This window comes from Eleutherodactylus coqui, chromosome 9, assembly GCF_035609145.1.
Source record: "Eleutherodactylus coqui strain aEleCoq1 chromosome 9, aEleCoq1.hap1, whole genome shotgun sequence".
Taxonomy (NCBI): Eukaryota; Metazoa; Chordata; class Amphibia; order Anura; family Eleutherodactylidae; genus Eleutherodactylus; species Eleutherodactylus coqui.
The window spans coordinates 107,115,985-107,143,372 of record NC_089845.1 but is presented as its reverse complement, the minus strand read 5'-3'; positions in this window follow the sequence as shown (position 1 = coordinate 107,143,372).

The window sequence follows — 27,388 nt, the reverse complement described above, 5'->3', positions numbered from 1 at the left end:
AGCCTACACTGACTCCTAACGCTCTCCCTACAGCAGCACCAGCACAATAGTACTTTCCCTCAGCTAAGTCACAAGGCATGTGTGGCGAGCCGCGGGAGGGGCCAACTTTTATACTCGGGTGACATCTGATCGCCCCAGCCACTCACAGCAGGGGGGTGGTATAGGGCTTGAACGTCACAGGGGGAAGTTGTAATGCCTTCCCTGTCTTTCAATTGGCCAGAAAAGCGCGCTAACGTCTCAGAGAGGAAACTGAAAGTAACCAGAACACCGCGTGGTGCTCGTTACGAGTAACGAGCATCCCGAACACCCTAATATTCGCACGAATATCAAGCTCGGACGAGTACGTTCGCTCATCTCTAGTCATAATAAAAAGTGTAATACACTCATTGTAAACAAAAAACAAGCACCTAGGAGTTGTCATTTTGCTGCAAAACTCGGCATGCAATTACATCTCGGGCAGATATGCAAATTATTATAGTTGTGGCCCTATTAAAAGAATGGTGTTTTCACCAGAGGCTACTTTTATGCAGTGGACCTATTTTTCCATTTGTGTAGAGCTTGTTGACCACTAAATGCCTCTATGACATAATGGAACAGTGTTCACCCAGTTAACAGAGTTTGATAAGGGACGCATTATTAAAATACGAGAGGCCGGATAGTCATATTGACGAATTGTCCCCCGTTCTGATCAGATTGTTAGGAGCTGTTGGGAGTAGTGGATGCCCGAGGGCACGCACACACTGTAACCGGGTTCAGGACGCCCTCGACAGACCACCAGTAGAGAGGATCATCTTATTGACAAGCAGCTCCAACTGTTTTATTGTTCACCATCCTGAGACAGTTGGCTCCTTCATTACAGGCTTGCGTCTGTTGGAACGATTTCTAGGCACTTGGCTGAAGGACATTTGGCCTCACAGTGTCTATTACGTGTACTGCCTTTGACAGCAACTGTCACCTCTATTTGAAGTGGTGCCATGAACGATGAAACGGGACTGCTATGAAGAGGAACCGGGTTGTGATCAGTGAAGAATCTTGGTTTAGTTTGGGCACTGACTACTTTCATATTTGTTTCTGGAGACTTAGAGGTGAGCACCTCAATCTTGCCTTTGCTGTGGAGTGGCATACTGCCCCTACTGCTGGTGTGATGGTCTGGAGGGCCATCGCATACGACAGTTGGTCACTCCTTGTAGTGGTACGAGGGACAATGACACCTCAGCGATATGTTCAGGACATCCTGCAGCCACATGTATTCCTCTCATGGCAGGTCTTCCAAGAGACATTTTTTGCAGGATAACGATCAGCTGCATACAGCAAGGGTGTCACAGGAATGTCTCCACAACATTGCCACACTAACATGGCCTGCCTGTTCACCAAATGTATCACGAATAGAACATGCATGGGACCATCTGGGATGCCAACTTTGACAGCCTTCAAGTTTGCATGATCTATAGACTCAGTTATAGCAGATGTGCTGCAAGATACCATATGGAACCTGTATGTCTCCATACTATCATCTTGCATCCGAGCTAGAAGCGGCCCAATGGGGTACTAGAGCCTCCCTTCAAGTTTTCAGTTTTCTGCAGTATTATCATTTGTTCTGTTATTGTAATTACACATATAACGTTTCATTCAATTCTGCCAACCCCTAGGTGATTGATTTTTTTTTTTTTGACAATGTATTTAGCCATAATTTCCTGTAGTAGCCATAATGTCCCCTTTAGTAATAGCTATACTGTCCCCTGTTGTAGCTATAATATTCCCCATACTAAAATCAAGTCACTCACCTCCCGCATGATCCCACAGCGCCTTCTATCCACCACATGTACATTTCCATCTGACATCTTGTTGAACAATGCAGTCAGGGCAATAACCTTATCGCACCCCCTGTGTTACATAGAAGACGCTGCGCGGTAGTGCACAGAGCCCAGCGTGACTTTCAGAAGCAGCTCTGCCACTGATGATTGTATCCTCGTCTTAAATAAGCACTCATATCAAGCTGGCAGCAGCTGTTCTGCAAATTGCCACCCCCTTGCAGTAGTGAACGGGCGCTGCCTGAGGCAGAGTGCTCATCTTGCCTTATGGATGTGGTGCTGCTTGTGTTTCCCAGCATTGAAGACACTATTAATCTTGACCAATTCCCTAACTCCATTTGCTGAGATGCAGCTCCAAACCTGAAAGGAACTCCCATTATGCTTCACTGTTGCCTGTAGACACTTATTATTGTACTGCTCTCCAGCCCTTCAGCAAACAGCGTTCTGTTACTGCCAAATATTTCAAATTTTGACTCATCAGTCCAGAGCACTTGCTGCGATTTTTCTGAACCCCGGTTTCTATGTTTTTGTGCATAGTTGAGTTGCTTGGCCTTGTTTCTATGTTGAAGGTATGGCTTTTTGGCCACAATTCATCTATGGATTCTTCCAGGACCCAACTACTGGGACGGCCATTTTGAATTTATTATTAACCAATAGACCTGACAGAACAACAGGGTTGCAGATCAGGCGGCACCTGGAAAATAGTGACCATAATATAATAAATTTCAAGTTGCCTTTCAATAGGGAGTATTATTGGGGAGATACAAAAATAACAAACTTTAGGAAGGCAACGTTTGATCAGCCCAGAGATGCCCTTAACCTTATTGACTGGGACAATGTCCTCAAACATAAGAGTACAGACAATAAATGGGAAATTTTTAAAAGCATCTTAAATACTTACTTTGAGTGGTTCATACCTTACAGGAATAAAGTGATTAGGAAAAGGAGAAAAACAATGTGGCTCAAGAATGTTGTAAAAGGGGTAATGAACAGCAAAAAGAAAGCATTTCAACTACTAAACCAAGAAGGCAGTGAAAAATCATGTACAGAAAAAAATCTAAATGTTAGACAAAAAGAATAGATGTCAGTATCTGGTTTTAGTTAATTAAAAAAATATAGGTGATGCATTACCTTTAAGGAGTTAAAGGGGTAAATTTATCTTAGGCTGCATTCCCACGAACGTATATCGGCTCGGTTTTCACGCCGAGCCGATATACGTCCTCCTCATTTGCGGGGAAGGGAGGATGGAAGAGCCAGGAGCAGGAACTGAGCTCCCACCCCCTCTCTGCCTCCTCTCCGCCCCTCTGCACTATTTGCAATGGGGAGAGGTGGGGCGGGGCTAATTCCCAGAACTTAGCCCCACCCCGGCCCGCCTCTCCCCATTGCAAATAGTGCAGAGGGGCGGAGAGGAGCGGAGAGGGGGCGGGAGCTCAGTTCCTGCTTCTGGCTCTTCTATCCTCCCCCCCTGCAGATGAGGAGGACGTATATCGGCTCGGCGTGAAAACCGAGCCGATATACGTTCGTGGGAATGCAGCCTTAGAGTGACCCTGCCTCACAATGCCTAGCTGGCCATGGCATCCAGGGTAGCGGGGTAGATAGATTTAAAGCATACCAAGCTACGCTATAACTGGATCTTATGGGATGTTTAGAACTGCCCTTCATTGTGCACATGTTCAGTGAGAGCTTATCATTTGTATGTTGGTGACCTAACTTGCCAGTGGTGGAATTGAACAAAATTGATTTTGTTTATTCTGCATATCTGGGGAGGATTGGGCTCTGGGCTACTGTATGGAGCGTTGGGTGGTTGGATCTTAGGGTATGATAAAGCTCTGCTTTAGGAAGCATTCATTAAGATCATATACCACTTTTCCTTTTTGGGTGTGCATTAGAAGCGACAGACACTTGATATCTAGATGCCAGTCAATTCTACTTCAGACTAGTTACTATATCAAATTGACCTATATGGTTCCTGATGAATTGTGATGTCCAATAGAAATGTTTTGAACCTATAACTTTGTTTCATTGGGATTGAATCTATAATCCTGTTCTATAGGGATTTTTTTAATTCTCTTTTGATATCATTTGTCAGATGATTATATCTGAAGTCGTTCCATACTTTGGCATTCTATGAATCTTTTCAACTAGTAAATCAAACAACGAACAGTAGCATTTGGGCTTTTGTGGCCCAATAGATATATATGCGTATGTTGAATGATCTGGTTCCATCCCTTAAACTTTAGGACTGATGCAATCTGTGTCCTAGTTATTGGGGGGTCTATAGTGGACCAAGATCATTTGATATACTCCGCTAGCTGCTCTGATCCCCTCTCTTATTGTCCCTGAGAAGGTTCACTGGTTCAATTCAGATGACCCCCCAATAGTGACCCCTAACTTTTTTTTATATAAAGGTAAAAAGGTAGAGTCCCCCGGTGCAAGCAATGGTACGAATCTTGAAAGCTGCAGCATGCTCTATTTGTGGTGCAAATAAGGAAGATGGAACAATACCTCTGCAGCGCCACCTATTGGATGGCAGCATTCCTTCAAATCAATGTACAACTTTTTAACAAGGCTGGAGAAAAACTCCAATGATTGGGAATTGTAGCTCGTCTAAAGCAAGCAATTAGTTAACCAGATATAGTGGATCTGAGATAATATCACTATAGGTGTAATATACAAAATGGAAAAATGATGTGGTAGACAATACCCCAATAGTGACTTGTCTAGAACAGGTAATCCGTTAACCATGTATCCCTATTAAAACCAGATGTAATAGTTCTGGAATAATAAGACATTAGTCAATAGAGGTTGGATAAACAAAGTCGTCCAATGTAACAGTATAAAATAATAGCAATCAAAAGAAGAAAAATTATAAATAAATTGAATTCTTAGACAAAGTGTTCCAACATGTTTCCCCCATATATTAATATAATATCACACCAATACAATAATCACATTTTCTAAACCATAGCAAAATCCCAGTCAATGAAAGCCGCCATGTTGTAGCCACATTTATAAACCTGAAATGGAACATGGACAGAGAAAAATTGTAAGAGAAAGCTTTGCACCTCTCCTGTTTTTTGGAACCACTCCTGGCTTTGGCGTACAAATCCTGATGCAAAATCCTGACATATTTAAGAGATCTTTTAGTTTGTCTTTGTATTTTTTATAAAGCAACATGAAAGTTCCGACTTAAGGACTCGTATATTAAAAATAAACGCTTGTATAGGAATAATGAATAGTGAGACACTTTACAACAGAGCCCGGTGTTACAATTATTCTGCATTTTCATTACTCCATTGTTTGAGGTCTTACAAAATCCAGGTGAAACATATTATCGAAAATTCCTCACTACACCATAATCCCCTCCCAAAGCGAAACTCTCCAGGAAAATAACCTCATAATGATTTGCTGATTATTCCGTTATATCTGGATCTTGGACAATTGACTGTTACATCCTCCAGTTGCTTTCTCAAGTCACCATTCAGAGCACATATACTGTGTACAATAGTGTGTTAGATATCTGCCAAGCAAGGCCTGGAGGTGGTGAGATTGAGCCCTGCAGACAGCTCCAAGCATCTTTTCTTATTGGTTTAGCGCCATCCGTCTGCCGTGTTGCTGTGCCTGCTGAGAAAATGTGAATTCAAACAAAGTCAGAAGCCAAATTCAGCCAAAGAGAAGGTGCAGCTGCCTTCCTCCTGATAACACAGTATGGGTCTTATCTCCCTGCACTTGCTAACCTAGGTTGGAGGAGAAGAAGAATGGAAAGGATTATGATGGCTGTGGGAGGAGTGGAAACCAGAAAGGTGAGATGATTCAGAGGGTGCTAGCAATGATTGGGGAAAATAAATACATGAAGACGACCAAGGCAATTCAGAGCATTAGAGGGAATAATTGATACAGTAATGATCACTGAAAAATATGCCGAATCCTTTAGGACAAAAACGTGAATGCCAGTCAGTAAGTGATGGCACTGTACGCGATATACTATATCCACAATTAGCAAGATATATAACTGTTGTGTTAAACAAATATTAACACTTTCTTTTCCTAAGCATTTCAATTCTTATTCTTTCATCACAGAGCGCTGTTCTTTGACCGTAAGTTTTCTCAACCAGAACTCTATGACCGCCATGCATATCCACCAAGGTTCTGCCAGGCTTTGATATTTTTCCTTAGACGTAAGGATGGTCAAATATGCCCGGTAAAATAGCACAGAGCATGCCAGAGGTTAGACGGACCTTATTGTAGTGAATGGGCTGCTTCTGGCATTGTTTGGTATGGCATGTGCCGGATGCAGGACGTTTGGTTTTTCCGTTGTTCCAAGCAACAGAAAGTGAAAGCACTGGTGTGCACCCAGCCTTAGAAGTAGGTCAATGGTTGCACAACAGTGAATGAACAGTCATCTGGTGGCCGATTGTTTTACAGATACAGCCATTTTAGTCGGTATTGATTTTCGCAGTCGTCTGCACTAGCCATACGTTTTCAGTGGCACTACGCAAAAGATGAACATTCCTACTGGAACTGTTTTTCCAAAGAAAAATTGTATATAAAATATTTCTTTTTTGACCATTGGACAAAAAAATTCAAATTTAGCTACCTTTCCTTATGATGATCGTGTTTCATTTATTGGCTAAAATGATGATATATATTTCAATATTAAATTTTATTTTGGTTGGAATTGTCCACTTTTATCAGTGGATTCAATGGAATTGGAAATATAAAGGAAGGACTTCTTTCTGTTGGATCTACTTCTGACTTTGGTTAGAAAAAACTACATCAAAAACTGCAACTTTGTTCCAAGAAAAGCTGTGTGCGAAACCATCCTATTGAAGAAACGTTTACTACTTACTTCAGTAGGAAATACTACTGAATAGAGAGAGAGTCAGTTCTTGAGGCCTTTTTTGACAAATGACCATAATAAATATCCATTGAATTATTTTCCCCTCCCCTTATTTCTGAAGGTTTCTATAGAATAAAGGCAGTCAAATTAGACCTAAACAATGCTATGACCTCATCTATCTATGCAAAGGAAGTGAATAGAAGGCCATCAAATTTAATGACTACTATAAATACCTCATCGTTATCCATCCAGCAGTAGTATATATCTAAGATACTTCAACATAAGGAAACATGACCTAATGGCAAAGCTTGACTCTCCTGGTGTATATCAGGTGATGGTTTGTTAAATGATACCCAAGAAAGTTGCAATGATTCTCAACTGGCTAACACCCTGCAGGACCACACAAAGTTTCACCATTTAGTATAATGCAAGCTCATCCAGAATTGTTTCAGCATCATTGACCCAGTCACCACCTTTAAGGATAGGGAATTGTTAGGAATTGACATCTAGAAGCCTATCAAGTGCTTTTGATTCTTTGTCTTCTGTTCAACCATTGGTTTAATATCTTTAGGGAAGCATGCATCTACTGACAGGTTCCCTTAAAGGTTAACTATTGATAACTTATCCTCAGGGATAGTCATCAATAGTTGATTGGTGGGGTTCTGCTGCTTAGGAGCTTCAACAATCAGCTGTTCATTGAACCACTAACAGTGTGTACAGAGCAGATATCAGACAGCTCTGTAGACGTTGTAACAGCCCGGATTGGTAATGAAAGTGCTGTTCCAATTGAAGCCCTGCCAATAACCTACTGATAACCGATCCTGCAGACAGGTCATCAATAAGTAAAAGGTGGCCAACCCGTTAATATACACTGTAACCTTCTAGTTTAAGTTGTAATCTGTCTTCAACACGACATGTTCTTAGTCTTTTTTCTACTGGAACCTGACTAGGTGAATATAATGCTTTCTGGACCTAACCATTTGTTGCAGCCCATGCCAAACATTTTATAAATGGCCTCAATTTATTATTAAATTTGTCTCCTAAACCCAGTAGAACATTCACATAAGAAAATAAGGAGTCAGGTATGTTGCTAAACTAGTAGTCAAATTCTTGATCAGTTTTGTCCAACTGACTTTCTAGCTGAGTTTCGAATTAAGAAGCACTGCTCAAGATTACTGTTGAGCGAACCAAAACAGTTGAACCATGTTTCGAGTTGAACTTTCAGTTAAGTGCGAACCCAAACCTCCGGCAGTTAAACTCAGACGAATCCACTAAAATTGCTGCTTCTTTATTAAAGTAGGCATTATATAAAGGTGCAAACCACTGAGCAAATCACTGAGCCACCATGCCTCTTCCTCCTGCTCCTCCTGTGGTTGTTAGCATGGTTGCCTTGCAGCGTTGGGGGTCTACGTTCAAATTTGACCAAGGGCGGCATCTATATGGAGCTTGTATCTTCTCTCTGTGTTTGTGTGGATTTCTTCTTCATAACAATCATCTTTTATTTATATATCACATACATTTATGGAGGAGAAGAGGAAGTACTTTTATAGCTCTTAGATCATGCTTTACACCAGTTTTAGGAGTATTGGTGAAGTTCCAGTTCAGTTAGCACTAATACAGACAAAAAGAACTGTTTGCCGATGTTTGGCGAACTGGCAGAACCAAACCTTTCAAAAGTTCACTCAACACTACTCAAGACTAGAGATGAGTGAGCATACTCACTAAGGGCAATTACTCGATCGAGCATTGCCCTTAGCGAGTACCTGCCCGCTCGGAAGAAAAGGTTCGGCTGCCGGCGGCGGGCGGGGGAGAGCGTGGAGGAACGGAGGGGAGATCTCTCCTCCCTCTCTCCCCCCTGCTACCCCCTGCTCACTGCCGCAACTCACCTCTCACCTGCGCCAGCAGCGGAACCTTTTCTTCGAGCGGGCAGGTACTCGCTAAGGACAATGCTCCATCGAGTAATTGTCCTTAGCGAGTATGCTCGCTCATCTCTACTCAAGACCATAGCATGCCCCTCTAGTTTCACTTCCACCTTCTCGTTGGTTGTTCAAAATCAGACTGAAGTATCCCCGATTCATATTTCTAATAGAATAAAGAAGAAAATTATCATCTACTGCACTGGAAAGGCGCTTTTACAGATGAGAGCTTCTGGAACGAGGCATATGAAGTGCATTTGTTATATAGATTTTGTATTGATTTTCTCAGAATAATCAGAAGTATTAATAAATAATGACCACATATACTATGCCAGAGGGTGGTCTAATAAACAATCTATTACACAACCTCTGTCCAAAAATAAGAAAAAGGGAAAAACCTGAATTGCAGCGAATGCCAAGAAACTACCATATCTTATAATACCCATAACTTATTGTCAATCTATCTCAGAACCAAATTTATAGTTATGCTCATCATATATCATATAGGAACAATTCATTTTACAGGAAGTGGTGTGTTCTTTTACCCAACATTATAGAAACACTGTTTTATGTTCCATATAGAGGGAACTAATACATTGTATCAGGATATTTTACAAAAAATATTACTGTATCTGTAATGCCTTGAAAGATAGGAAGGTCTTCTTAAAGCGTTTCCTTCAAATATCAACAAAATAAGGAAGCTCCACATGCCAACTATATGCCCAGCACAGATACAACCTAAAGGTAGAATACAAAAACCTCCGGCACCGGGATAAAAAACTGTATTTATTTTGACATCATGGATAAAAACATCTTCCCAAAATTTTTTTGTCTTTTTTCGCTTGCATGTTTCGAACCGTTACATGCTATGAATAAGAACTCTGTTCGAAACATGTAAGTGCAAAAAGAAAAAAAAATTTTGGAAGATGTTTTTATTCATAATGTCAAAATAAATACTGTTTTTTATCCTGGTATCCACGGAAGTTTTTATTTCTGTGAGGTGTGCTTGTACCTGTCTGTGCACCCGGCGGTTGCTGTATCCATGTGGTGAGCTGGCATTTTGGATTTACACAACCTAAAGGTAGTTTTACACCAGGTGAATCAGCCCAACGTAACAGGGGCAGAGTGACACACATGTTAATTGTCATTCATTTAACTTTTTTTTATATGGGCTGAGAAAAGACATCTGGTGATGAAGGATCACTAGTATGATTGTTCATCCTCATAGACCAGCAGTACATCTCCCTGTTCACACTGGGAGATGTATAGAATCAGCAACCATTCAAGATCTGCTGACGAATGAGCATTCACTCGTTCGTCAGTTGATTGTTGGCTCTTTTACACAGTCCGATGGTTGGGTGAACGGATGTTCAGAGGAACGATTATGCCTAATAATCTGGCCATGTAAAGAGGCCTTAATTTCAAAAGCATTTTTTCCAACTTCCTGAATGTTTTTTAGGCTTTATCAGTTCCAAAAAATGGAAACGACACGAGAGATCCTAATTCAAGGTAGGTTGCAAGGTTAAAGGGATTCTGTCATCAGGTTCATTCAGTCGGAACTACAGACGTCATGAATGCTGGCCAGGAAGTCTGTTATCCCCATGGGTCTTTTATTCTGTGGCTTTTCAGAGTAAATGCACTTAGAAGTTTGACTTGGAGATGTGCTCTGAGTCACAGAGGCGGGACGGGCCGGTGCTCCCAGCCTGCTGCATTAAGGCCTCATGTCCACGGCACTCGCGGATTCCGCATGGGGAATCCTGCACGGAATCCGCCCATGCCGGTGACCCTGCGTACCAGTCAGTGTCTTCTTTCTTCTGTACTGCGGATGTACCGGCCCACATGTGCAGTACAGTTTTTTTTTTTTTTTTAATCTCCTGCTCTTCCTGCGGAATCTGCGGCCCATCCACCATCTCAATTGCGAATCGACTGCGGGTCGGAACCACAATGGAAGCCGTCCGTGCAGGAACCGCAGTAAAATGGAGCATGCTGTGATTTTTCATTCACGAGAGGAAACCGCAATTGTTTTCCCGTTTGTTTGCATGAAGAATCAATTTTCCATAGCATGCTATGGAGGGTTATTGCTGCAGAATATGGAGGCAGACGCCAAAAATCCACCCGTGAGCATAAGGCCTAAGACTGACAGCTCTCCCCTATACACAAGCAGGGAGACGTGCTGTCATTCTTGATGCAGTAGGTGGGGAGAGGCTTGTGCGAACCACCCTCATGGCTCAGAGCTCAGCTCCCAGTTAAACTTTTAAGTGTATCTATTCTGAAACCCCACAGTACTTCAAAATAGAACACCCACGGGGGTAACAGGCATCCCTGTCCCAGGTGCATGCTGCCTGTGGTTCAACCTAATGACAGAATATCTCCAAGAGTGGAAGGGCTAAAAGGAACAAAATCTGTAATGCAAGAAATAAGGTAATTTGATGCGTGCAATAGTCTCGAAAACATTGCAGTAAGGTCTCATTCACATCAGCGGTTACTTTCGGAACTTCACGTCGATTTTTAATAAAAATAGAATGAAATAGTGCAGCTTGCAGCGCTATTTAGTCCTGTCAACTCTGGCAAAATGCTGGACAGCCAGCTGGAAACCAAACAGACCCAGTTCCATTCGGGCAGGTTTTGTAGTTTTCCTGCTACCCAAATGGAGCCGGAAAACGGAAAGTCCTGGCTTAATGTGAACCAGCCCTACGTCAGGGCAAAAACACATGGGAGTGTTTTTCTCCACTCATGGCCATGTTTTTCTCCCCTTAGGCCTCATGTCCACTAGCAAAATTGAATAGCGGATTCCGCGGGTGAAATCCGCATTCAATTTTGCCCATAGAGAATCATTGGCCATCCGCGGTTAATTAAATTGAATTTTGCACCCGCGGTTGGTATTTTAATCGATTTTTGTTTTCACACGCGGGGAAAAAAACCACAGCATGCGCTATTTTACTGCGGATTCCGCGCGGATCGGCCACATTGCTATCTATAGGTGCAGATATCCACATGCAAAAAAAATACTATTTGAAGCACATCCACAGCAGATCCTGCGCGGATTGTATTTTTCTAGTGGACATGAGGCCTTAGGCCTCATGTCCATGGAGAAAAGAAGATTTTAAATCCGCAGCGGATCACCCGCACGCGGATCCGCACCCCATAGGGATGCATTGACCACCCGCGGGTAGATAAATACCCGCGGATGGTCAATAAAAGTGAATTAAAAAAATCCTGGAGCATGAAAAAAAATGGACATGCTCCATTTAGGTGCGGGTCTCCCGCGGGGACGGCTCCCGCAGGCTTCTATTGAAGCCTATGGAAGCCGTCCGGATTCGCAGGAGACCTAAAATAAGAATAAACTTACCCGCAGCGGACCGTGCAAGTCTTCCCTTCTTCGTGGCCGGATCTTCTTTCTTCGGCCCGGCGGATGTGCCCGGCGCATGCGCGCGGCATGCTGCCTCGTGCCGAGCACATCCGCCAGCCAAAGAAGGAAGATCTGTCCGCGAAGAAGAGAAGACCTGCACGGTCCGCTGCGGGTAAGTTTATTCTTATTTTCAGCCCTCATGTCCGCGGGGTAGGAGGGACCCGCTACGGATTCTCCATGGAGAATCCATAGCGGGCCTGATTTTTCCCGTGGACATGAGGCCTAAGGGTAATCACGGCTGCATGACGTGATAAAATGAAACCACTGATTTCAGTTGATTTCGGTGAATTTGTTTTCACAAGCTCTTTTCTGGTCGTTAATACTACGGCCAAGAAAACCTAGGACACGCCATATCTTTCTCGCATGTAGTGAATACTACGTTTGGGAAAGATCGGGCTGGACTGATCTTCCCGCCATTTTTTTCCAACTCTTTTGCTCTAGCACGGAATTTAAACGGCCGACGAAGGGGAAGAAATTTCCCTCGTTCACGCGCAACTATGTTCCGTAACAGTAAGCATAGTTGCGCATGTGGCTGTCTCTTTTCGCCTCAAGAACAGATCAGTCCAGCAGACAAAATTACACTGTACCTGTGCATTCTGGGTAATTTATATTTGAAGCTTGAAATAATATATTGTGAGAACACAAGGATCCCAGTATCTCATTCTACTATGAACTGTAAAGATCTTTTAGGGTGCGTTCACACGTCCCTTATTTGCTGCGGATTTTGGTGCAGATCTGCCGCAGATTTCACCCCTTCAATTTGAATTCAATTGAACAGTTGAAATCTGTTGCAGATCTGCACCAAAAATTGCAACGTGTGAACATACCCCAAGCTTGCATCTGCCATACAACCCTACAAGCAAAGCTGGCTGATGAATCACAGTGACTTCTTTTCGCTAGGTATCAAGGAGCAGGATCATTTGGCAGTGCGAGAGCCATTTTTGAATACGCAATCTAATTGATCCGGTATGTGGACAGGCGAAATATTGAGGGAAGGAGGGTGGGATAGTATTATGTATGGCATCTCACATAATGTTCCTAATCGTCACTGCAGCCGACTCCTCACGCCATAACCTTCTCACTTGTGAAGGTCAGACTCATATTGTCTCCGGCAGAAGAGCCTTGTGTCTCGTCTTCTCTTAAATTGCAACAATAATTTTTGTGGTGTTTTAATTTCATGCATGTCTATTCTGCTCACACTCCCCCAAGAATGTGGGATGAGATAAATCAACATGGCTACACAAAGAAATGTCCTCTCCTCAAAGGAGGCCAGGGATGTACTCTGCTGCCTGGATGCATTTAGTCAGGCTATATGTCTGTGATTTCAGAAGGAGCTTTCCACTCCACTTCATTTGCCAGCTGTGATATCAACCATTTCAGGCACACGTGAGAATGCTGAGCTCATCCCTCTTTTGTGTTGTGTTATCCTCTATCAGTAATTCCGCTGTGACTGATGTGCTCTTTTGCTCATTGGGAATGATTTAGATATCACAGACAGACAGGCGCAGTGATAACAGCCTTGACTTTAAGGTGATGGACTGAAAATCAAAGTGAACTACTAACCTTCACTTTGTAGGTGTCTACTGGTACAATATGGAGAGCCTGACAGTTGGTTTATATCAGAACATTCAGTTTTCGTCTGATGCAGGACCCTCTCCAACACCCATGTTGGAACACTGTGAAAGGGCATAGTATTGAGATTGAGGCTACCCCGGAATAGCGTAATAAGCCGTTCTGTGCTGGGTGTGCCAGGCCCATTTCTTCCAGACATGCTATTGAGCCCTTGTCCTCAAAGGTCAGCAAGGATCTTAGTAAGGACTCATGGCCAGACTGGTTCAAGAGAGGGCCTGGTCCTGAAGTAGTCCCTATTGCTGGTTGGGGCATAGAGAGTTCACGGATAATTGCAATACGGTTCAGCAGTTGCCATATTTTGTTGTGGTAAAAAATCTCAACAGCTGTACTTATAGAACTTTCTGTTCTCAGGTCAAATGTCTGTAAATCCAGTGTTTAGGCATAAAGTCATTGCCCGTCTACTGGGATCAACCAAGTCCTTACCTGGTTACTTAGGTTAAAGTCTCTCTGACCTCCGTGACAAGCCGACCTAGTTGGGCAGGAGCACGAGGAGGCAGCAAACGCTGTGACTTACTATGGCCGAGCCTTTCCTTTCCTTTCGTTGGGGAGTCCGATCTCCAGCTCCACTTAACAATATTGCTGCACACACACACACTGCTCCTTCCAGTAACTTTCCCACACCCTCTTAAAGCCACAGTCAAAATACAATGCAATAAATTAAATGCAACGTACCTAAAGGAAAACACATTCCTCCTTTACAACACCACAATGTGGACCACTTGAGTGTCCTACTGGTCTGTTCGCCCCATAACATCAGGATGATCAGGAGAAACGTAACGTCTGTTCAGATCTCTTATTGGCTTCATCCAGGTGTTTCAAAGGGTTTCCACTAAATCTGGGTGAAACCTAGCTTAGCCATTAATAAAAACTTCTACAACAAAGACCAATGGGTCACTATTTTGGTAGGTTTCTATTCATTTACAACATTTTTTGATGGAAAGAATAGAGCAGTCTACCGTATTACTTTTTTTGTTGCAATATTTATCAACATATTTATCTGTGTTTTTGCAGATTTTACATTATGATCGCTGTCATCTGTGTCCCCGTTTTTTTTTTGGACGAGAAATAGCACAGTCTGCAGAATAATTTTTCTGTCAAAAATACAGAAATCTGATGAAATGGAACCAAAGAGAAGCTTTTCCATTTTTTTTGAAACCCCATTGAGATCAATGGGGAAAAAAAGATAATCCATTGTTTTCCATTTTATTACAAAAAACGGAGCAGAGACGAAAACTCCGAACTGAGCTCTGATGCAGCTGTGAAAACAGCCTTATTTGGGTTTTTGGAGGAATAAAAAATAGATCTCAGTAGACATAAAGATTAAAACCCTTGCTGCACAGCATACTTTCCTTTGCAGTTCTTCACAAGCCCCTGCCACTGCCGTCCAGATCCCCCACAGTCCAGCGCTGCTACAGAAGTGTGGGGATGTATCGTGTAACTGCAGTGGTGAATCACTGCTCACCACAATGACGTGTGATCTCTGTATGGCACATGTGCTATTACGCTTTTGCGGTAGCAGAGCACTGTGGGATGGAGAGTGATTGCAAATGAGTTTATAGGCTTCTGCACAAAGGATTATTATGCCATCATACAAGCTCTGAGTTGTACAGGGTTGCAGTAGGAGACACACAGGGATGTCAGCGGGGTCCATACTGCACCGCTGCATACCTTGGATTTCAAACAGATGGATCTCAAGGACGAGGGGGGCACAATCTGAAATTAGTTGTGGGGAAGATCAGAAGCAATGTCAGAAAATGTTCTTTCACTGAAAGAGTAGTAGGTACTTGGAACAATACTTGGAAATTTAAAAGTGAGGCTTACTTCACACCCGTGGGCGTGATATCGCCGTGAGAAACCCGCAGCAATATTACATATGTGCTCATGCGATGTCTGAGCGTCAGCGATGCTTTTTCCTGGAAAATAATCTTGCATCGCATCACTGCTGCCCGCGATTTTCTTGCGCATTTTTCTCGTGCGATAGACTGAAACAGGAGTTGCTAATATTAAAAACGCGTCACACTTGCATCGCAAGTTCGTGTGTTGCGATAAATCAAAGGCTTCATAGGGAAACATGGGCAAGAAAAAATAGCAAGACGTAGAGAGATAGGGCATGCAGCGATTTTCAAGTCTCACGACATCACATAACAGGAAATATCGCATATGGGAATGAAGTCATTGAAAATCATGGGTTTCATAATTCTACGTTCTCTCTCACACTCTTGCATCGCTCAAAAATCACGCAATTTTCTTGCCTGCGTGAAGGCGGTCTTAATGAATGTATAATTATACTTGGGATAAACATTGTCACGGCACGCTGGCACGAATAAGGATCGGGACTGGGGTGACTTCACAGCTTCAGCCCCGGCCAACATGAGCCTCATGCTGGTGCATGTTCACTGTCATTTCATGGCTAGACGCCGACAGCGATACTACTCTACTAGTTTAGGGATAGATTGGTTGGTTGGAGGTTTGTATCCCAGCCAGTCAATCCACTTTAGTTTGTATACATTTTTTCCGGCTTTTCCTTACAGAGAATGCTTGTTATATTCTCTATCAGAAGGTGTTTGTAGTCTTATCGACAGTTTCTGGTCCTGACCTGTGTCTTAGTTAAGATAAGTCTGCCTGTGATCTAATTATTTATCTGGGGTGTTTCATCTAATTGTTGTACCCCCGTGATTTATTATAGATGGAGTGTCATCTAACCTTGGCCACCATCACAGTCTTGGAAAAGTCAGGGTTGCCCCAGGTTCCTGACTTGGGGCTGCCTTCATCAGGGCAAGTGCTTCCAGGTACGTGTACTGAGGAGCACTATATATAAGGCAACACTCAGAAGCATTATTATTGTATAGGGAGCACTGAGGCAGTGTTATTTTTTTCCAAGGGGCACTTAGGGGGTCATTATTACTGTCTGGGGGAACAGATGGGGTATTACCACTGTGGAGCTGGAAGTGTAATAGGCAGATTCACTGGCATTGATTTCAGTTGGAGTGAAGCTGCCCCTTAGACTGCCCCCACTGACAGCAGGCCGGACAATCAGCTTATCACCAGAGCAGCGGATCCCTGGTGATAAACTATTGATGACCTATCCCGTAGATAAGCTCCTAATTAGTATTTGCACGGGAAACCTTTATAACAATTTAGGAGGAAGAACGGGGCATGATTTTTTATAAAGGGCAGTTAAGTGCTATTATTAATGTGGGGGGCATTAAAGGCAGCAAACTAATTTTGGGGGCAGGGGGGCATCGTTGTCTATGTGTGTGTGTGTGGGGGGGGGGGGGCAGAAAAGAAAGCAGTTAATTATGGAGACGAAAAGGGGCATTATTAGTCATTGGTTCAGAAAAGGCATCATTATTACTTATGAGGGCAGAAAAGGAGGCATTATTACTGATAAGGCATAAAACAAGGTGCTTTTACTGTGTGGAGAGCACTAAAAACAGCATTTACTGTGTGAGGCCTAAATGCTATCGGGGACACTATGTATTGTATAGAGGTGTTGAAAAGCAAGGAGCCAAAGATATGTGTCTTAACTTATGCAGAGTCAAGCTGTGGCTGGGAGAAGTCATTGTGGCTGCCTGGGCCCGGATAGAGAAGAAAAGGGAAAGAAAATAACACCAATCAGAGATGGCACAATCAGTGGAAGTAACTGCAATATAATCACTATCGGGCCTCGGTCACACGGGCGTTTTTTCCCTCGATTTGCGGATCGCATTAACGGATGCACATCCGCAAATCGCGTGAACGGGGCCGACGATTCGCTGAAAAAGCTTCACCTAGCAGCGTTTTCAGTGAAACCGCCCTGCACTGCCCACTATCCTCTGCCACAGCTGTGGCAGAGGAGAACGATGTTCGCCCATTGGATTCAATGGAGCCGGCAATTCAATAGCTGAGAGCTGCCTCTGATTGGTCCCTGTGCTCAGCCAATCAGAGGCAGCACTCACTCACCCATTCATGAATTCATGAATGGGTGAGTGAGAGCTACCTCTGATTGGTGAGGGCTGTGACCAATCAGAGGCAGCCCATTCAGCAGGCGGCGATTTTAAATCCCCGCCTGCTGAATAATACACAGAGCAGTTCAAGAGAACTGCCAGCCGGACGCGGCTTAACTCCGGCTGCAGGGAAAAGGTGAGTATCCTTTTTTTAAATTATTTTTACACATTTTCAGGATGTTTTTCAGGGAAGTGCTTATATCTTAAGCCCTTCTCCGAAAATTCATCCAGCGCTTGCCGGCAGCCCATTGCTTTCAATGGAGCTGGCTGTATTACCGGCTCCATTGAATTCAATGGGCGAAAATCGTTCTCCTCTGCCACAGCTGTAACAGCTGTGGCAGAGGAGAACGATCTTTAAGTATATGTTCTCAATGGGGTCGGCGCTGCTGCCGCCGGCCCCATTGAGCGCATATATAGAACACAGCGATGTGCAGAACGCAGATAGGCACGTTCTGCGAATTGTTGTGTCCTATAATTGATCTCACATCGGCATAAAAAGCGGACATGTGACCGATCCCATTGGGATGCATTTGGTCTATAGATCTGCAGATCGCAAGCGCGTCTGCAGATCGGACCAAAAAACGGTCGTGTGACCGAGGCCTCACTGTGTAGAGCTACTATCTGACTTTTTTAGAAATATAATAGTACTGTGATGGGGGTTACTGCGGGACACTACTATTGTGAGTCGGTCACTAAGTGGCGCTATTACTATGAGAGGATAAAAACGATGTGCTTTTTACTTTTTTAACATTTTTGGTCAAAAACTATGCCAAAATAATTGCACTGACTGGGTGGGGAAAAAGGAGGGGGCACGGTGACAGAACTGCTCCATATTATGGGTAGCCTTAATCTGGCCCTGATTGCATGACAGGCATTACATCAGCAGCGTTATAATGATAATCTCCCACAACATTCTAGGGACTATTTTCAATTCATCTGGTAAATTATGGTGATATGTATGGAATGGCATATAGAGCAGCTCCAATTCTATTAATACAAACTAAAAAGATTGCCTGGCTTAATCTGTCTGGGAAGAGGAAACCTATTTATTTGCAGTAATTATGGCTGACCTTTAGAAACATATAAATGGGATTGTTCTAATTTAGATTGCTTTGCTAAACATTAAAGAGGAATGCAAAGATAAATACTGATATCTGGGATGTGTTCTGCCTGCACTGCTGTTGCTTGCTGTTTGGTTTTATTAAGATACTTTAATGTTGATGCTCTACATTAAATCTGGCTCGTGTTAGAATATATTAGGATTAAAATCAGTTCATTAGATGTTATTTTGGAACATAAAGCCAGTATACAAAGATCAGTCATGACATTAAAACCACTGATGGGTGAAGTGAATAATATTGATTATCTTGTGACATGGCTCCTGTCAAGGGGTGGGATATATTAGGTAGCAAGTGAATACTAAGTTATTGGAGTTGATGTGTTGGAAGCAGGAAAATGGGCAAGTCTAAGGATCTGAGCAATGCTGACAAGGGCGAAATTGTGATGGTTGGACATCTGAGTCAGAGCAACTTCAAAAATGGCAGACCTTGTGGGGTATTCTGGCTATGCAGTGGTTAGTAATTACCAAAGTGGTCCAAAGAAAGACAATGGACCAATGAGTGGGTTATGGGTGCCCACAGTTTACTGATGCACATAGGAATCGAATTTTAGCAGTTTTGGTCTGTTCCCACCTACGACCTACTGTAGTCAAATATGTGAAGCAAGTAAATGCTAGCTATGATAGAAAGGTGTCAGAAAGGTGGCCCCTGCTCCAGCAAACCATTGTCCTATTTCCACTACATTGATGACATCATAAACATCTGGACCAACATCGAACAAGAACTAATTAAATTCCTTGAGAGATTCAATAGATTCCCCCCCATCATAAATCTGACATTAAGCTACTCATATATTTAAATCAATGTTTTGTACACCACCAGAAAAATTTCAAACGGCTCAATACAGACATCCCTGTACTGAAAACCGATTGATCGGCCCACATACCTCAGATGGGACAGTTCCCATCCTAAACACATCAAAAAGTCCATTGTCTACAGCCAGGCTATCAGATACAACCGAATCTGCTCCAACCCAACAGACAGAAAGGAACATTTATACTATCTTAAAAAGACATTTTTAAATCAGGGCTACCATCCCACCTCAATTTATAACCAAATCATCAGAGCCACCAGGATACCCAGAAATCAACTACTCCAATACAAGGAGAAGGAAAGAAACAATCGTGTGCCTCTAGTAGTGACATACAATCCATAGCTAGAGGTACTAAGGAAAACCACAAAGAAACTCCACCATACCCTCCACAAGGATGACCGTCTGAAAACCATATTCCCGGATCCTCGCCTCCTATGTTACAGGCAACCTCCAAATTTGAGGAACTTTATAATCAGGAGTGCGTTGCCTTCTGACACACAAAAAAGGAACTTATCCCTGTAATGTAAGGAGCTACAAGGCCTGCTCACATGTACTGACTGCGGACAGGATACGGATCCCCAACACAGCAGGACTATAAGATCCCTGGGACATTCACATGTTCCACGTCCAATGTTGTGTAGTAAATGTCCTGTTGGGGAGCCTTTATGTTGGAGAAATGGGACGAAAACTGAAAGCGAGGATGAGATCTCATCACCATACAATTAGTAAGTACATACAAGTAAGTAAATATATATATATATATATATATATATATATATATATATATATATATATATATATATATATATATATGCCTCTTAGGATCAATTTGATTATTCATGAGGAAGAATCCTGAGAGGTTTGAAGGGTCGCAATAACATCATGTATTTTTGCTAGCCATTAAAACATATCATATCTACAAGATTACTTGGTTTCTCTTGCTGAGAACAATCATATTTAGAACATAAAGTACATTACCAGAGCCAACCTAAGTGAGGGGAATAACAGCACACTACCAGGGCACATGGGTAGCATCAATAAGAAGTATTTAGAGGTTTTCGCATATTGAAGTTTTGCTGTGATTTGCTCAAAATGACTGCAAAAATTGTTTGTTTTTGTCATGAATTTCAAAAAAATTGTTACAAAAACAAAAGGTTTTGCAAAAATTATAACTAAACTATTGTATTTACCACAGTTTGCCTAAAACAAGGCAAAGTAGCAACCAGGGGGCTGCAGGCCCTTTAGTGACATCATAGTCACATAATTAATGTCCTACAACCAAGCACTGAGAAGGAGGAGAAGGCAGCGGCTTACACTGGTGAGAGTGTTTGGGTGCAGTTTATACTGTGTACATAGTGTGGTGTGTATATAAAGTTCATTCTATACTGCGTGTGGTGTGTAAATAGTGTATGTAGCATGTAGTGCCAGTGTGTACTACATATGTGGGGGCAAGACTCAATGGATGGGTTGTCCACTGCCAACATATACATGCCCACTCACTACTGCTGCAGCAGCCATAGTGGTATCCTTACCATACTATCTATTGGGTTTGATTTTCATAAATGATGCAAATGAAGACCAATATTTAACCTCCCCCCCCCCCCCCAGTTATCTTTCCACCTCTACGCATCACTACAGTAAATCTATAGGCATTTAGCCCCATGCACAAGGCTGTTCAATTGGGGAGGATCAGGACTTATTGTCTTGACATCTGGAGGTGAAAAGGACCCAGCAAGGAGTGATAAGTAAATGATGGGGTCTGGTCTTGCTTCTAACTTATTTAAAAGGGGGTTTCCTATAAAAACATTTATCGCTTATCTTCAGGATAAGTGCTAAAAGTATGATTGCTGGGGTCTGACACTAGGGGCACTCAAGAGTTCCTGTCATTGCTAGAAACATCAATGGTCGGACCCACAGTGGTCATACATTTATAAACTACCCTGTGGAGAAGTGGTAAATGTTTTTAAGGGAAATAGATCTGGGTTCTGATTTTATTTAGGGGTCTGAATTTAGAGTCAGGACTGGGGTCTGGATTCATTTTATGGTGCAGACTAGGGTTTGATTCTATGTATGAGACTAAATTAATTTAAGAGTCTGGGTGTTCTCTCATGTTGGGGTTCTGATAGTGATACATTCATTATACTGCAGTCGAAAGAGTTATGTAATCATAAATAAGGAACAACACAACATTAATTGGGGACTGCTAGAAGGGGTGGGTCATAAGGATACATGTGCATATCAGTTAAGCATGGCTGGACTTTTGTAGTTATCTTTAATCCAAAGCAGAGCAGAAAAAAAGCAGTCTGACTGTAGTTTCCTGGGCACACCTGACAAAATTATTTTTAGGAGCCTGCCTTCCTTCTAAACAGGACATGAACATGTCAACCGTGTGGTTATTATTATACACCGAGCACACAAAGGACATATCATTAATAAGATCTAATAGCTTACTTGTGAAACATCCCATTTGGTCCAAATCAGCTCCAAATTAAATTGCCTTCTGCTTCAAAGATGGGCAACTGAAGTAATAAAAGGAATGTGTGGTCTACAATACCCAGAGAGGTTATCAAAATTGGGGTTATTCACTTAAAAAAACAAAAATAGTTTGAGAGGCGATCCAATAACTATGTATAAATATATCAGGAGACAATACAGAGATCTCTACCATCATCTATTTATACCCAGGACTGTGACTGTAACGAGGGGGCGCTCTCTATGTCTAGAGGGAAGAAGGTTTCTATACCAACTTAGAAGTGGGTTCTTTACTGTAAGAGCAGTGAGACTATGGAACTCTCTGCCTGAGGATGTGGTGATGGCAAACTTGATAAAAGAGTTCAAGAGGGGCCTTGGACGCCTTTCTTGAGTGTAATAATATTATGTTATCTTCACTGATGACTTCAGAAGGGTTGTTGATCCAGTGATTATTCCGATTGCCAAATTGGAGTCGGGTAGGATTTTTTCCCCCTAAAATGAGGAAAATTGGCTTCTACCTCAATGGGGTTTATTTTTTGTCTTTCTTGGATCAACATTGCAGATAATCGTCTGACCTACATGGCCAAATGTCTCATTTCTGCTTTACATACTACTTCATGTTGCTATAGTAGGTTCTTATCCTTTGGTCCCACTACCGTGTCAGAGCCCGAGCCAACTGGAAAATCCTCAGGTATTTGGCAGACAAGTTTCAACCCAATGAAAAAGGTTGAGATGTATATTTTTCCAGTAAAATTTAGCTTACTTATTTCTAATGTAACCAAACAATGAAATGATGTATCCATTAATGTAAAAAGCACTATGTAGCCATAAAATATTTAATAACATAGTATCTAGGAAGTAATGACCATGCTTTATAACCCATATGATCGCAATATGGAAACAGCCTGCACGCTATGTACACTGTATGTAGATTTACATTCTGTTCAGCTCTCTAAAGTGTTATATCATTTGCATACTGAGACAAAAAGAATTTTCCTTAACTAGAAATGGTTGGCTTGTTTTGGCAGAATGACAGATGTTTGGGCCACTTTAGTGCCATGCATAACAGTAATGTTTGCTTTGCCTGTCAAAGTTTAATTGTTTTTGTTGGATTGGGTTAACTTTTGAGAAACATTAATGATATCAATAACAGACTAACAATTTACATTCAGTGTTAACACCAATGATTACGATGTATCTGTATAGACTCATGTATTTATTGTACGTGTGACAGATTTATCTTTGTTCTCGGAGGGCTGTGTACATTACATTGCGTGGTGGCAGTTCTACTAGTGGGAAAAATATATTTAGATGCAGAATATTTTACACATGAACTGATTGCAATTTTGGGGCATAATAGGACACTTTTAATAATATAAATATTAGCATTAAATACATATGGAAAGCACCCCAAAGGTGCTTAAACTCATTAACCGCCTAGAGAATTGTGACCCTGAGCCAAAAGTTTCCTATGATCTTGATTTACCTCCTTGATAACCAACCTGCTTTAAAAATTAGGGTGCCTGGGGGAGCAGTTCATACTTACACCAGGACACTCCATATATTACTGTCACGACTGCGGTTCCTTTTCTAAGAAATTATGAAGAACATGCACAATATTATATCAAAGTTCCTCTACCTTCATAGGAGATTTTTATGTGACCCTCCGGGCCAGGAGAAACAAAGATGGCTGAACCATTTCCCTGATTATCTGATGCAAACTATGCATTAGTAGCCATGGATAGTCTAAGACCTGCTTTGATTGACCAGAGCTGCACATGTGAGCAGTGCTGGCCAGTAGGAACAGTATGTAGTGTCTTCTACTATGCAAAATGGGCATCAGGTCCTCAGAGAACTGGTTCGGCCATGTTTGTTCATCCAGGCCCAGGGGGTCGCTCTCAACTTGGATTAAAGTTTGTGCCGAAGGGTATAATATATTGGTAATTAATAGGAAGCTCTGCCCAGTGTGACCCTTGCCTACATCTCCTCACTGATGTCTATATAGCACTCCTCACCCAACATCCTCTCTACCTTCTCTTTTTTACCAGTCTAATAATCTCCTCACACCTAATTTTATGGACTTCTCACGTCTGTCCCTTTTTGAGGAGTTATTTCCATTGTCCTGTTCTCTACTCTATCTTCCAATTTTCAAACACGACCTAAAGAACTCTCCTTTTCTGACAAGCTTATATTTTGGCCTAATTTAGTCACCTAAATGAATTTAAAACCTGAGCAGGTCTGTATGTACACTAAGCTTGTATTTCCTCACTGTACCTGTAAGGGTTTTGCCTCCAACACACCAAAATTACTGGATTTCGTTTTTTGGACCCAAATGCACTATAAGAAGTTTTTTTTTACCTTCTAGTTAATGAGAAACGGGAGCAAGCAGAAAGATTTCCGTTTGCTTCCATTAAGCCTTCTATTTAATGGATCTGTCAAATTCAACTCAGCATGCTCAGAAGGGGAGACCATGTGACAGAGCCACTGAAAACAGATACAAATGGATGCTGAATGGAAGAGATGGACGGTAAATTTTTAAAAATGCAATTGCTGAGCAGATCTGTCAAAAAACTGAAACTTTACAATCTGTTCAACCTCTGTTAGTGTATTCTGTTCTGTTAATTTAAACGGATTCATTAATAGTGGAACATAAATAGAGTTGAGCTTGATGCTCGTTCGAGTATAAGCGTACTCGATAGTGCTTGTTACTCGAACGAGCATCAAATCGTGTTCGACCCCGCCCTAGTTTTTAGCTCCTCCCCACTGTGACATGCCTGTTTTGGCCCCTCCCCGCCCCGACGCACCACGTGTCATTGGCAAATTTTGTGTCAGGCAGGCAGGGGAGGGAGAGGGAGAGGGGGAGAAGGGGAGAGAGGGAGAGGGGGACAGGGAGAGAGAGGGAGAGGGAGACAGGGACATGGAGAGGGGGAGAGGGAGAGAGAGAGAAAGAGAGAACACGAACCAAGAAAAAAAAAAAGAAAAGCTCGGCACCCGGCGTCCCACATAGAAAAATGCTCGAGTCTCCCACTGTAGTCAACGGGGTTCGTTACTCGAGTAGAGCTCTCGAATTTTACGAAAAGCTCGATTTGAATAACGAGGACCCGAGCATTTGGGTGCTCGCTCATCTCTAATCATAAATGTAAATGGGCCCTATGTCAGCTAATGTTAAACTTTCTTCAATCAACCAGTACACTTCTCTGTATTGTTGAGGTGCAAGAATCCCAAAACAGCTACCTAAAGATGGGAGTACCTTCCTTTTGAAGAAGTCTGTGATTTTGCTAGTAAAAGGTAGTTTTCTTGCTTTTAGAGGAGTGTCAATTTACAAGTGAGCTTGCCATAGATATGTGCTTCTTGTGCTTAAGAAAATTCAACAGTGTGAAACTTTTTAAGAAATTGATTCTGCTATGTAGGAAATAAAAATATGACATTGTGAATTCACTAGGGCTACTAAGCATGTATAACCTTGCATATATATCTATGTATAATTATATGTATATGTATATGTTTGTTTTAAAATCTTCAAAGAGGTCACATAACTGTTTTTTACTCTAACTTTGTTGCAATAGACTAACAGGGAGTAAGTGAGCTGCTCGCTGATTGGCTAATGGGCTGGGTATAAAAGGCAGCTGGGTGGTGACTCAGTAGTTTCTTCAGAGAGCATAGAACCTTGTGGAGAGTGAGCTGTCCCAGTGCTCCTGGAGAGCTGGGTTTTCTTGTACCAGAAAGAGAGAGAGAGAGAGCAACTCGGATTGCTGGAGTTGTGCTACCCAGCTGTTGCAATGCGAGTTGCAAAAGCAGGTCTGATGATCATCCAAGGAAACTTAATCTGCAATCACTGATCTCAAGTGCCGAGCTGTCACTGGGATAGAGACCACCAGCAAACGCAGATAGACTGACAGACAGTATTTGAATATTCAAGTTTCGGTGGTGTGTAATTGAGTGTACCACCACCCAGCCGTTTCACCAGTGAAACGGATTCTTTTCATTTCATCACTGTACATCCTCCCCAAAGATACTGTGCTAATAATTTGTTCAGGGGAAAGTAACTGCATATTTCAGGTAGCGGATTAAATCATATGGGTAACCAAAGTAACCTCCCCATTATAAACACAACAGTAACATAATAAATGATTTGCGTTGGCTTGGGTAGAGGAATATAATTTATAATTATCAAATTGATCAAAATATGCTTCTTTCTCATTTCTGAAACATTATTTTGCCAAGCCTGGGGGTGACCTTAACCTCAATTTACAATGATTATGTGTGTTTTACAAATCAATCTCTTTTCTACAACATTTTAATGTAAATTAAACTATTCTCACTTCTCGTAACATATCACACAAAACACAGAGTACTCTGCACATATATCAATGTTCTCTATACTAGAATTGTTGTAAATATATAATAAAAAGTTGGGAATGGGGGCCACTGATGAGTTCAATCTATACAATGTACTATCATGATGACCTTCTGCAATCGTTCATCGCAGTTGTTAGAAATTCTAATCATCCCAGGACTACTTGACACAGACTTAACCTTAGGTCGAAACGTCATGTCTCCTGTGGCTATGGAGTATAAAAATTTGAATATTTTGCACCATCGGATGTTGCCACCTTTCTTTATTGTTTGCTGTACCTTTGGATGTGGTCCAAATCCAGGTGGCTGCTGCATCGAACATGAGACTCCTACTAGAGATAAGCGAGCCTACTCGGTAAGGCAGTTACTCGAGTGAGCATCGCTCTTCTCGAGTAACTGCTTAGTGATCCGAGCAGGCTCGCTCCGCTCCCCCCGCTCACTCCCGCAGCCAACACGAGCCTGCTCGGATCACTAAGCAGTTACTCGAGAAGAGCGATGCTCACTCGAGTAACTGCCTTACCGAGTAGGCTCGCTTATCTCTAACTCCTACCCATGTTTGGGAGTGTGGTGTGCTGCTTGTCATATCAATATACTAAATCTATCGATAGAGTCACTCCCAGATCACTGGAGAACAGATTTACTCTTTAGGGAAATATAATCCAAATAGGAGCTGCATTGGAGGCTAATGTTGCTAGTCAACCAGGTTTCCCATAGCTGAAGACAATTTTAAATACTTGACCACATAGAAAAATTATTTTTTCTTTTAAATTGGAAAATACCTTTTAAAATTGGTCCATGGTCTATATTTCCCTTCTACTGTGACTTCATTGTAAGGATTTTCTCCATAAACTCCTGAAAATGCTTTACATAGACTACACTTGCGATTTGACTTTGAAGTTGAGGAACGGGAGAAGACAGACAAGTTCTTCCTTTAACCTTATGGGCTATTCTGTTGGTTCACTGGGTTCATGGCATTCTCCAAAACTGACTGTATTTACTGTCTGATATCTCTTCTCCAGTTATCTTCAGTTCCT